The sequence below is a fragment of the Haliaeetus albicilla genome, chromosome 3 (assembly GCF_947461875.1).
Source record: "Haliaeetus albicilla chromosome 3, bHalAlb1.1, whole genome shotgun sequence".
NCBI lineage: Eukaryota > Metazoa > Chordata > Aves > Accipitriformes > Accipitridae > Haliaeetus > Haliaeetus albicilla.
Window position 1 is genome coordinate 33,785,455 of NC_091485.1, and position 12,169 is coordinate 33,797,623.

The 12,169-nt window shown below is 37.8% G+C and overlaps 1 long non-coding RNA gene across 1 annotated transcript; it reads right to left on the minus strand.

Moving 5' to 3' along the window:
• Window positions 1-2,120: 2,120 nt before the first annotated feature.
• On the minus strand, window positions 2,121-9,299 carry LOC138684580 (uncharacterized). Its single transcript, XR_011323828.1, has 2 exons — window positions 8,654-9,299; window positions 2,121-2,690 (listed from the first exon to the last, which is right to left on the minus strand). It is a non-coding gene; the product is annotated as an uncharacterized lncRNA (long non-coding RNA).
• Window positions 9,300-12,169: the final 2,870 nt, after the last annotated feature.

Genomic DNA, 12,169 nt, shown 5'->3' on the forward strand with positions numbered 1-12,169 from the left:
ACTTTAAGGCAGAATGAAATCTGTTAACAACCAAACCAGTGTTCCCCCACATATCTCTCTCTGAAAAGGAAGTGAAACTAGATGAGCACAGAGGTATCCTTCTAAGTCACATGCTATTTTGCAAGTCTGTGAGGAGTCCTTACAGAAACCCTCGCACGGAGTGTCAAAAGTCTGGCTGTATTCAGCGGTAAGCTTGCACCAAGTTGTGGAGGGCAATAGAGTTTATGCAGAGGATTTGCACCTCTTTGAGAGAAGGTTCATCCCTATGACACTGTCAGCTGGACCTCAGCACCTACAAGCAGCAGGTAGGTAGTTTGAGAAAAAATCAGTCCCAAAACATGGGCAGTAATAAGAACTGCACCTCCTCCACACTGCTTCAGAAATAGAATTGATATTGCATGTCCATAGTAAACGAATATTTTCTTTAAGCTGCTTGTCAATCCTCATTCCCCAGTTGCTTTCCTAGGACCCTAGAAGAAAACAATTCTTTTCAATTCAAGACTCAATTTTAGATTAAATGTCTCAGCATGGAGAATGAACATGTTACTGGTGCATGTAACGGTGAAGCATCTAAGCCTGCTGTCATGGCAGCAAGGGTAGCTGAGGCTGAAATGCTGTTGCTCTGGGGCTACATACAGCCACAGTCATTGGCTGGATAGCAAATTATTTGTGCCAGGGATTTTTCCTTGGGATTAATTGCCTTTTGCTCAAAGTTTTATATCATAGACTTAAAACACTAAAACTGTTCGACAGAGACATGCTTTGAGCCAGGAAAAAATCTCAAGGAAATGAAAATACAGTTCAGCTGGTTTGTGTCATCATTTGGTATAGATTCAAGTGAAGACATTCCTGACATAATGCTTTTGTAGGTATAGAAGCAAGTTAGATACAGAACAAGAAATGTTTTATAGATAATGTATAAAATAATGCTAAGCTCAAAACTTTTTTGTGCACACTTTTTAAAGCATTAATAATCTCCTGATGACAGAACAGGAAACCTGCTATTCCATGGACGTACATCCTTTCATTTCTACAGTTTTGTGGTTAAATAGCAGAGCTTTCTGACCTCCAATGTATGATACAATAGCACTGTCGCCAGTGGAATTGTTTCTAAACATGCATTTTCAGAAAGATTTTCAGACTCTGATTTATAAAACTGCTACAGCCATTACTATCGAACAAATGGCTGGGGAAAGCATCATTTGTTCATTCATTTGGGGTGTTGAAAATCATTGTGGGTGTTTCTCTCCAGACTCTTCTCCCTCCACCATTTTCATGAAAAGCGCATTGAAAGTTTCTAATCCATATGGAATCTGAAAAAAGCAAATTTTGTGCCAAGTCAAAATATTTTTTCTTGTTTTCATCTATTCATATTATCTTTATTAGCTGCATAGTTTTTTCTCTTAGACATTTGTGATGTACCACAACTCTTACAGCCGAGAACTGAAACTCAGAATTATTTTGAAGAAATTCTCCTAAACTGTTGGTTTTCTCTTGCTAATTTACACAATATAACCTATGGCTCAAACTTTGCTAGCTCAGCAATGATAGCATTGTAAATTTTTAGATTAAGCAGAAACACCTTTCTGTTTTGTTTCTTTTGTTTTACCAGTCTTTGCCCTTGCTGCTGTCAAAGGCAGATGTGCTTGAATGTCAGAATTAATCCAGGATCTGGACCAAGCAGTACTACTGCAAGCTTGTAAAACAAAACTATAATTTCACTTATATTTCAAGCTCCAACCAACCACACTAGTTGTCAGTTCTAAGGTGACAAATCTGCCACGAACTTTCTTGGACTAATCACATATAAAGAGAGCACAAGACTCCTGGACATACATTTTTAGTGTCGTGTTGTTCAGAAACGTTAATATATGCCTTTGTACAAACTCCTTAAATGTGGTACAGTATTGTGAAATATAAGATTAGCAGCTATTGACAATTCTGTGGTGCAGGGGTCAATTTTTAGTTTGAAATTCAAGTTACAGTGTGTAGTTATGCAGAGTTGGATACAAGCTTTGTGATCGCATTTGTAAGTAGTGAGAGACTTATGTGCATGCCCATAGAAGTCTTATTTGTCTAATGTATTCATCAGCAGTTATTCCTAACCACACATTAATAGAAATGGTCTTCCAAATAAGCATTTGTTGAACAAAATACTCCAGGAAATGCCTGCCATTTATCTCATATTCTTAAAAATAAATTTACATTTTACAGTAGATAAGATATAATGGGAATAATATAGGTGTAACACAACATATAGAGATACAAATGCTGGATTTAATCAGTATAATCTAAAACCTGAATGTACAATCTAAATCAAATAACCTGTATTGCCTATTAATCTGATCCAGTTGCTAAATAAAATGTTAACAGTCTTTCAGAGGTCTAAAACATTCCATTGATTTTAACAGATGTCAGATAAATATAGTACATTTCATAAGCCATGAAGATATATGTATATATACACACACACCTTACATTTTAGATATCAAGATGGACTTTTTTTCACCTAAGAACTAATACAGGCCTCAGCAAATAAAAGCTTAACACAAAATTATCATTTTGTATTGGAAGAGGAAAGACTTTGCATTATAAGCATGTTGGTACTGTGGTATTTTGTTGAAGTTAATTCTGATTTTCCTTTTCCCACAGAGGATGTCATGGAAGTTAAATGGATGTATTTAGCGTATCTGGGGAAAAAAACCAATAATGGATTCAATAGTATGAGAATACTGAACTAGCATCATGACTGAACTGAATACTTTTGAAAATTAAGAAAGTCTAAAATCATTTAATTCAGTTTTCTTTTATGATCTGTTTCACGTTAAATTTCTGACAATGAGCTTGAAACCTACTGGTCTGTGTGGTACTTGTTTCTTGGATCTAATGTTGTCTCAAATGTTTTCAGAGTTAATCATTGAGTGTCCAAATTATATAGTCTAGGGAAAATACAAAATATTTCTCAACAGCTGAATCCTGTTTTCAGTTCACCGTTTGTGCTTGACCTCAGAAATCATAAACTGTTACCAGTCCTAGCAATGGAGTAGGAGAGGCAGCATCTATTGCCTTTCTAGTATGTGAATCTGACTGCTTTTCAACACATAAAGGGTTAGGTAAGCATAGTGGGTTTCTAACTTTCTTGATGTGCATAAATTGATAAAATAAGTTTGCATGCTGTATATTAAAGTCAAAGATGCTTAGTAATGCACTAATGCAAGAATAAATGTTTCAGATATCACAGTTATGTCATCAGTGTATATCCTCATATCCTGGTACGGGGCAGTGCCAGCACGGACTCTCTAATTGTTCTTTTAAGTGTCAATAAAAAAGGACTTGGATGCATCAAACTGCATAGTTCACAGAAACCTTATTCTTTGTCAACAGGGCAAAATGCTTTGCCAAATTCTCTGTAAAGCACCTTCCTGAGGATCAATTCTAAGATACCATTCCTGCACTCCTCTCTTTTCTGTATCAGTAACTATTTTTAAAACTTTCAGAAAACAGAAGGATCATGAGACATGGAAATATACAAGCCCCCCGTTTTGATTAGTTCTTTATCTCTTATCAGCAAAGGTCCCCTGGTTCTTATGTTGTGGAATAGTCACCAAATGAGCATCAAGCTGTTGGAGCTAATGCGTCAGTAAATCTTCGGAAAACACTAGGGTGAAATCCTTAGTACAATTAGTGGGGATTAACCACTTGTTTCAATAAGGTCAAGATTACATCTTATGAACACCTATATCCATAAATGATAGTAAAATGCAGTACAACACTGCCTGTGTCATAGTTTTAAAAATGTAGGAGGTGCACAAAACCGTTCAATTCTGAGACAGACTAATTGTAAGCATAGTACATGGATTGCCAATAGGACAAGCCTAAAGGGATGATATAGATGTTCAGGGAAGTATCACTAAATGGAACAAGTTTCAGCCCTGCAATTGATATATTTATCTACTAAATCACTAATGCCAAAAATGTGTCAGCAGACAATAAGTGGCAAAGAGTAGTCAGATTGTGGTAGCTCTAATGTTGTGTTAGCTGAAGGCAGTGTTTAATCCGTTTTCAGCAGTCCTAAGGAGGCGTTTATTGCTTTCATTGACCTTATCAGAGTGACTAAATGTAGCCATTTATTACTTTCCTGGGAAAGAACAGAGATCCTTTCTGCTTAACTTGAGCTTAGAATCACAGAATAATTTAGGTTAGAAGGGACAACTTTCAGATATCTGCAAGGATGGAGATTTCACAACATCTTTGGGAAACATGTTCCAGTGCTCAACCACTCTCATTTTGATTTTTTTTTTCCTTATAGCTGTCAGAATTTCCCCTGACAGCTTGTGGCTGTTGCCTGTCATCCTATATACTTCATAGAGAAGCTGGAGTGAGAGTCATCTATAGCCTGCACTTAGGCAGCTGAAGACTACAGTTACTCTCCCTCACCTTTAGTCTTTTCTCCAGGCTGAAATAAGCCACCTTCTTTAGCCTCTCCTCATATGTTATGCTACAGCATCCTAATTGTCTTAGAACCTTTCTGCTGGACTTCCTCTGGTTTCTCAATCTCTATTTTGTACTGGGATGGAAGGGGACACAAAAGAGGACATCGTAGGTCAGACTTACCCTCACCAATGCTGACTGGAAAGGAATAATCACTTCCCTTGACTTCTCAATATACTGTTGCTAATGCAGCAACATATCATATCATCACTGCAGGGGCACACTGCAACCTCACCTAACTTGTCTACCAGCATCCCAGGCTGTTTTCTGTAGGGCTGAACCCCAGTCAATAAAAGCCCAACCTCTACTGTTGCATAGGATTATTTTGTCCCAGGCACTGGACTTCCCCTTTATCTTTGCTAAACTTCTTGAGGTTTCTCCTAGGAAACCTGTACCTCATGCCTGTGAAAGCCCCTCTGACAGGTGGCCTTTTCTGCCAGCATATTGACTACTCCCTCCAATTTGGTGCCATCCACAAGCTTGATGAGGGTGCACTATATGTTATCCCATCATTCAGGTCATAAATGGAGGTGTTAAACACTATCTGCTGCAGAATCAATTATTTGGAATGATGCTTGGCACTAGCCACCATCAGGCTGCAAACTGTGGAACTCTGCTTTGAGCCTGCAAGTACTGTTAGTTTTCCACCGGCCTTCATGTACACCTATCCAAACCCTCTCCCTCTGGTTTGCCTGTAAGGATGCTGTGGCAGATGGTGTTGAAGGCCTGGCTAAAGTCAAGGTAAACAAAATTGACTGGTTTTCCCGTCGTTCACAGAGCCAGTCACTTCCTCATGGAAGGTAAGAAGGTTGGCCAGCTGCCTTGGTAAAGCCCTGCCGGCTGCACCTGGTTGTCTGCTTGCCGAGCATATGCTGGGAAATGGCTTCCAGGCAGATTTGCTCAAAAATGGTCCTAGAGGAAGGGGTGAGGCTGACCAGCCTACACCTTCCACCTTGCCCTTTATGAAGGCTGGCACAATATCAATCTTTTCGCTTCCTCATGATCTTCTCTCTGGTTCACTTTCAAAACAGGCTATTATCTTATGGCCGCTTTGCTGCTTCTATAGTATTTGTATCTGAAATTGAATACTCTTTTAGTAGTATGTGACCTGCATAACACTTCTTGGTAACTAATGGCCAAATTAAGAAAAACACTTAATCTTCAGCCCTTCAATGTTCTCGGAGGAAAGCTTTAATTCTTATGTTTGTGTCTGTAATGACAAGAGTTTATAGATCTACTACTCTGAATGATCTAAAAGAAAACCTCCTAAGTACAAAAATGTCTAAGCACATGTGACATGAATTGCATCAAGGAATAACACTTTTATTGGGAACTGCACATCCTTAATTACATAGCAGTAATAAAGCCCAATATTTGAATAAGAAATAAGATGATAAAAAAATATTGCATTTGTTTAAGTAAATCAGCTCTAACTGAGATTCAGAAATACTATCTCATCATTGTACTGACATTTTATCAAATAATTTCCTGGGTGATGGAAGAGCAGAGAATTTTGCAAGAGCAAATCAGACTTTTCCCCAAATTATATCTAAAAATACTCGAATTTTAAGCTCAGTGTCTTGACAGGTCATGAAAATCAATGGAAGTCGGGAGTTTGGTTATGGAACACTTGCATTTTGTTAGCTAGATTTCATAAATACAGCTTATTTTTCATGAGGATAGAAATTGCACTATTGAAATGAAAACTTACAGTTTTAGAGTTACAGCTGAACACATTTCTAACCACTTACTTCATAGTTCAGCAAATGTGTTAATGCAAACTTCAGGAGGTGTGGATTGTCTTGTAAAACCTCTATTTGTACCAAGCCAGCTGCTCAGCAATGAGTCTATGCTATCAGCTGGGTTGGTATAGCAACCACCAACGGTTGTTAACCTGAATAACCTTCCATTCAAACAGCAGCACCCTGGAACAGTGCTGGCGAGAAAAAGCTGCTGTCCTGCAAGAGATGAGACCACACTAATGGAAAACCCCCCAAAATGTAATATGCATGTATGAAGAAAAGGCACATTCACTGATTAGATCCAAAGTCTTGACTCGGCAAGCTATGAGGAAAGATGTGTAAAAGTTGAAAAAATTGCTTGAGTTACTGAAACACATAAAATTATGGGGAGGGGACAACATCAGTTTTGGTGCTAGAGCAAGTAGCACATGAAATCCCTCCTGTGAAAGTGGTATCAGGCAAATAGACCCACTAAAGCCCATAGCTAACTCTTCCCAAATTGCTGCTTGCATGGAAACACCTAAAGCTAGCCAGCAAGTTCAAAAGTGGCCACATCATGAGAAATGAAAAAGTTGAACTGTAACAGTGACAACAGGCTATCTTCATTTTTTCATCCCCGAGTACAAAATCCATTTAGAAGCATGTTTTTCCTCCCCTCCAGATATTCACCCTGCCACTAGTAAAGGTGAATGAAACTCAGCTCAGTGGAAAATAACTTCTTAGTATTGAAAATCATTGTCAAATTGGTTTAGAGACAAAATAGGGAACAGCTGAGAAATAGTTGTCTAAAAAGATTTTGTCTTCCCATTCACATGGTTTTGGGAAATAGATTGGATACAGACAAAGAAAAATTATTAAAAGGGTAAAATTATTTTTTTTTAAACTCTTTCTCTGTTGTTTCTAAATAATAGTTAAAATAATTTGGGTAGCTTCTTGTTCCAACCTCCTAAATAGATTTATTTAAAGATATTAATACTAAAAAAACCTGAAAACTGTAATTATACTCCTTCAAATTCCAGCATTAGAGAAATGCTCAGAAAAAGCATTTTCAAACCTGTTCTTTTAAAAAAAAACAAACCACACTTTAAATGGGAAAGAATTTTTGAGAAATAAGGGGAATATACTGTAGTAACATAGAGCTTGCAGAAAGGAGCACAGACAGAAGGAGAGACGAATGTGGAAGAAGCAGAGGAAAGTTACTCTGTACAGCTGTGGCTAGAGCGTAAACCAAGTATGTAGTACTTTTGCAAAGCTTCACTGAAGACAGATTTATGATTACATCCATTTTGTATGAGCAAACCAGACCTCTTTCCTTCAAAACTAATTGCTCAGTCAAAACCAATTAAAAATCCTACTCCTGTATACATTTGATTTAATAGTTAAAAAACTATTTACCTAAAATTAAATTTTACAGTAGAAAGCCAGTCGAATGACTTTTTTTGAGTTACAAAAGAAACTGAAAAGAGAACCTTATCTTATCCATTTCCAAATGGAACTAATTTTCACAGTGGAAGTGTTTAAAGGTTTCTTTGAGTAACAGCTTTTACATTTTTTAATAAGAAATATGTCTTCATAACAATAAGATATACTATCTGATATTAGCGAGGCATTCACATGTTTTCTTGGTGTCTGGTAAATATGTCTGGTAAGTGTTTTATGCAGGCTTTAGAGGATCTTACAGCTGCAAGTTAGTGTGAGCAGAAAGAAGCCATCTTGGCTTCTACATCCATCTTTTACTTAGTGCCAGGAGCTTGCTGGTATTTTGAAATATGCAGCCATCAAGACATTACAATAACCATATCAAACAGCACAAAAAATGGAACTTGGAGAAAAGCTGAGGAAACTAAAACAAAGGGAAGCTACTTTTTTTAATAAAGAGAAAACCATGGTATTAAGAATTACCCATGAGATTAATACAAATTTCTGGAAAGTCAAGATGGGACAATACCTACTCAACCGTAATCTTGCACAAAAATATGTTTAGGAGAGAAGCCAGCATGAACCGATATTAATACCATTTCAACATATACATATATATATATAGGAAACTTTTGTATTTTCAGTTGTTCAGTAACAGGTACATGAGTTGTGGGAAGAAATAGAGTGAGGGAACAGGGACCTGAAAATGTTTTGGTAATTTTGATGAATGTTTTATGTGCATTTGATTCCTACATGCTTAGAGTGGAAATGCAGGGTTGTGAGAGGATCACGTTAGCTGGCTGCTTCTGCTAGGGTGATAAGTGATGAAGCAATATGCAGTATGAACTTTTACTCTAACATCTTTAGATTTCAGAGTTGATTTTTCATTAAAATTAATTGACATTTCACAGCTGTCAGATTATTTCAGAAAGGTAAAGCAGACTTACAAGCATTTGTACCCAGCTCATCATAGCAAGGGAAAATCATTTGTTTATACTTACATTTCTTTGAATAGCCATGTCAGCTACGGCTCCAGTGTCTGCTTCACTTGTACCACTACAATTGTTTGTGGAGCTGTGTGATAGACAAGGAACAGTGACAAGTTAAAAATAGCCTTTTTTCACTGCTGGTTTTATTTTCAGCCATAAATTTCCCCTTCTAGTTAATCAAATATATAAATAAGACAGTAGGACAGGAGCAAGGATCAGGGCTGGAAGCAGCTTACTCTTTCATTGAAAGAAACATGCTGATAACTGCTCTTGGAGGTTAGAGCTCAATTTGGCATCTGGAACATGCAAGGCATGGGAATTCCTGGATTCAAACACAGCTCCAATTCTTGTACTTGGGAATCTAGTTACAATGTTTTCAATCTGCTAATTGTCTCCACTAGCATTTTTCACCACTTGACATCCAGCTATGCAACTTGATCAAATTTTTTACCCTCTCAGAATGTGACCAGGGAGAAATGTGGAGAAGACAGTGACTGGGTTTGTAGGTGACTGAAAAAAGGAAAGCCCGTTCCACAGAAAATTCCAAAATGAACTACCTTTACTTTCATTCCACATCAAATCCTCCCTTAGCTCAACCAGAGGGAAAGGCCATGCTACACTGAGGAACTGTGTTAGATACTTGGCAAGGTGAGATAAGTTGATGTCTTGGGAGACCAAAAGTGTGAATGAACAACAATTTTCATGAAATACAACAACAGTTGACCTGGACAAATTGATTAATATTGAAAAAATATAAAATTCAGAGCACATTTTGAGTCAACACAATGCAACACTCATGTCATTTCTTCAGAGAAATTCCATTGAATTACTTCTTTTCCCATGATTTTTTTTTTCAAATGAAACTTTATCACCATTATTAAGGAAAAGAAGAGCCTGTTAAGAGAAGAAATTAGCAGAGATTTTATGGTAGAGAAGTGAAATTCTCTCCTTTTTAGAAGATCAGTATAGAGCAATACATTAGGGTTTTTTTAAAGCCTTACAAAATGCATAAATAAAATGTTCACACATAGTCTCTGCCATCTGCTTTAGGTATCTAAAGCATCACTAAGGTGTTTGTGTTTTTAAACTACTTTACTTATAAATTCTAGAAGAAAAAACATCATCTTGCATTCGATCCAAAAATCATTCAACATTTTAAGCATTTTCCCTTTTAGCATCTGGCAAAGAGCAAAGCAAAGACCCAGATATCTCTGGGGACAAAACATATTCTCTACTTTGGCATCCAACAGTCTTGTTAAAGCCAAATGTTCTCCCAGACAGGCTAACGGCTGTTATTACTTGCCTGAGGTGCCAAAACTGGTGTTTGGAGAACGATGTTAGAAAATGAAAAATTAATCAGCATACATTAGTTTTCTTTGTAGCTGTCTATGTTAGTAGAAACTGTGTGATATCATATGCCAGACACCCACACTAAATATTTGTTTTGCATAAGTTCTCTTAAGTAACATTTCTGGTGAACATCAAGTTAAGGCTCAGTTCCTCTTACAGAAGAGTACAACGGAAAAGGAAAGGACTAAAGGTATTACTGACACTTTCCTCCCCTCCATGCATTAGCCCACAGAATATCCAATTTTCAATATCCCCTTTGCACTACAGACCTGAGTGCAAGTCCTATAGCAGTACCAAAGACCAAAGTCAGAGAAAAGTGTGTATCTCACAGGAAACACCTCACAATACTTAAAGTAGCTGCCTCAAAATCACACTGTGGCTAGGAAGCATATATCATTTATTGATTGTTGCCTCATTCTGTCCTCAGGCGCCGTGGGTATCAGGTGTGAAGTATGTCTTGTTTTGTAGGACAAAATATTTTGTTCTCCTTTGCACTATAGAAAAAAATAAAGCACATGTGATACTGTTCATTATATTAGAGAAGGTGAAGTCAAAGAAACGCATCTTGTCATTGAAAAGTGGGTGGTTAGATCTGTGATGGTAACTAGCTCCAAGTAATTTTCTTTCAGAACCCGTTTCTTAAAAATTAATCCAATTATGATCTAACTATGCCACAGTTAGTAATTGTTGCTTTCTTATCTGGTTAGTTAATGAGAAGTCAGAAGTCATGCATTCAAAATTCCTTAGCTTGTCTTAGCAATTTTCTTCAACATTTTAATACTAACTCCGTTTTCATTTAATACCCTGCTAAAGGTACCTGTTCTGGAGTCTGGCAATGCCTCCTGACAGTATTAAAGAAATATGTAAGAAGACATTGTCGTGGGTTGACCCTGGCCAGCAGCCAAGAATCCACACAGCTGCTTGCTCACTCCCCCTCTCCCCTGGCAGGACAGGGGAGAGAATAGGAAGAGAAAAACCTAGGAAACTCCTGGATTGAGATAAAGACAGCTTAATAAGTGAAGGAAGAGAAAAAACCAAGTGATTTAAAGGTAGTCACCCCCTCAAGCAAACAAAGGCCCAGCTAGTATCTGAGCAATGGCCCCAAATCCCCACCCCCTTTTTTCTCTACCCCAGTTTTTATTACTAAGCATCATGATATATGGTATGAACTAGCCCTTTGGCCAGTTGGGGTCAGCTGTCCTGGCTGTGCCCCTCCCACCTTTTACTTGCTCCCAGCCTGCTCACTGCAGGGGCAGAGTGGGAAAAAGAGAAAGCCTTGATGCTGTGCAAGTACTGCTCAGCAACAGCTGAAATATTAGTGTCGTTTCAACACTGTTCTAGCCACAAATCCACAACACAGCACCATATGCACTGCTGTGAAGAAGGTTAACTTCATCCCAGCTAGACCCAGTATGGGCACTTTTCAGTGTGAGTGTAATGACGACAGCCTTTGACAACTCTTTGACAGTGTTGATGAAGAGAAGAAAAAGATGATGATGAAGAAGAATTAGCTCTTACTGACAGCCTGGGGCCTCACACCAAAAAGCCCTACACTTTTAAGCCTAAAGACTGTACACCCTATTCCACTCCACCTACACAGTGAAATTTGCTATCATTAGCTCTGCAGCATACAGATCTGCTGCAAGGTCAGGAAAAACTTCTGCTCGTATGGCATCAGATCCATCTGCTAGAGAACCTCTTTCTTCTTTTTAAGGATTATTTGCCACCTGTAGCAACAAGTAATCTCTATCATGGGCTGAGCACGCAAACCCACACAAGGAACAAACAGATGGCTTCTGGCCCTCAGTGCTTGCAGTTTATGCAGAAGTCAAGAGACAGGTCAAGGAAAGAGCAAGACACTATTCATAGTCCCTGGGCAGAATACATTTTGCTGCCTGTTTTCTCAGAGCACCTAATCTCACCCAACAGAAATGCTTTCTTACAAAGAAGATGTTACTGAAAATATACCAAGCAATCCTTTTTAGAGTGAACAAAGACAGTAGTGAATATGAAATGTGATCAACAGCATGAACTAATTTTTTTAGACAACAGTTCAAAATAAAGGCATTTTTATGCTAGTGTTTTATTTTCATCTGGAGAATTATTTTTCAACTGTAACACAATTCATTTTGATGAAAGTGTGCAGTACAGAATACAGGATTTCATTTTACTTGAAAA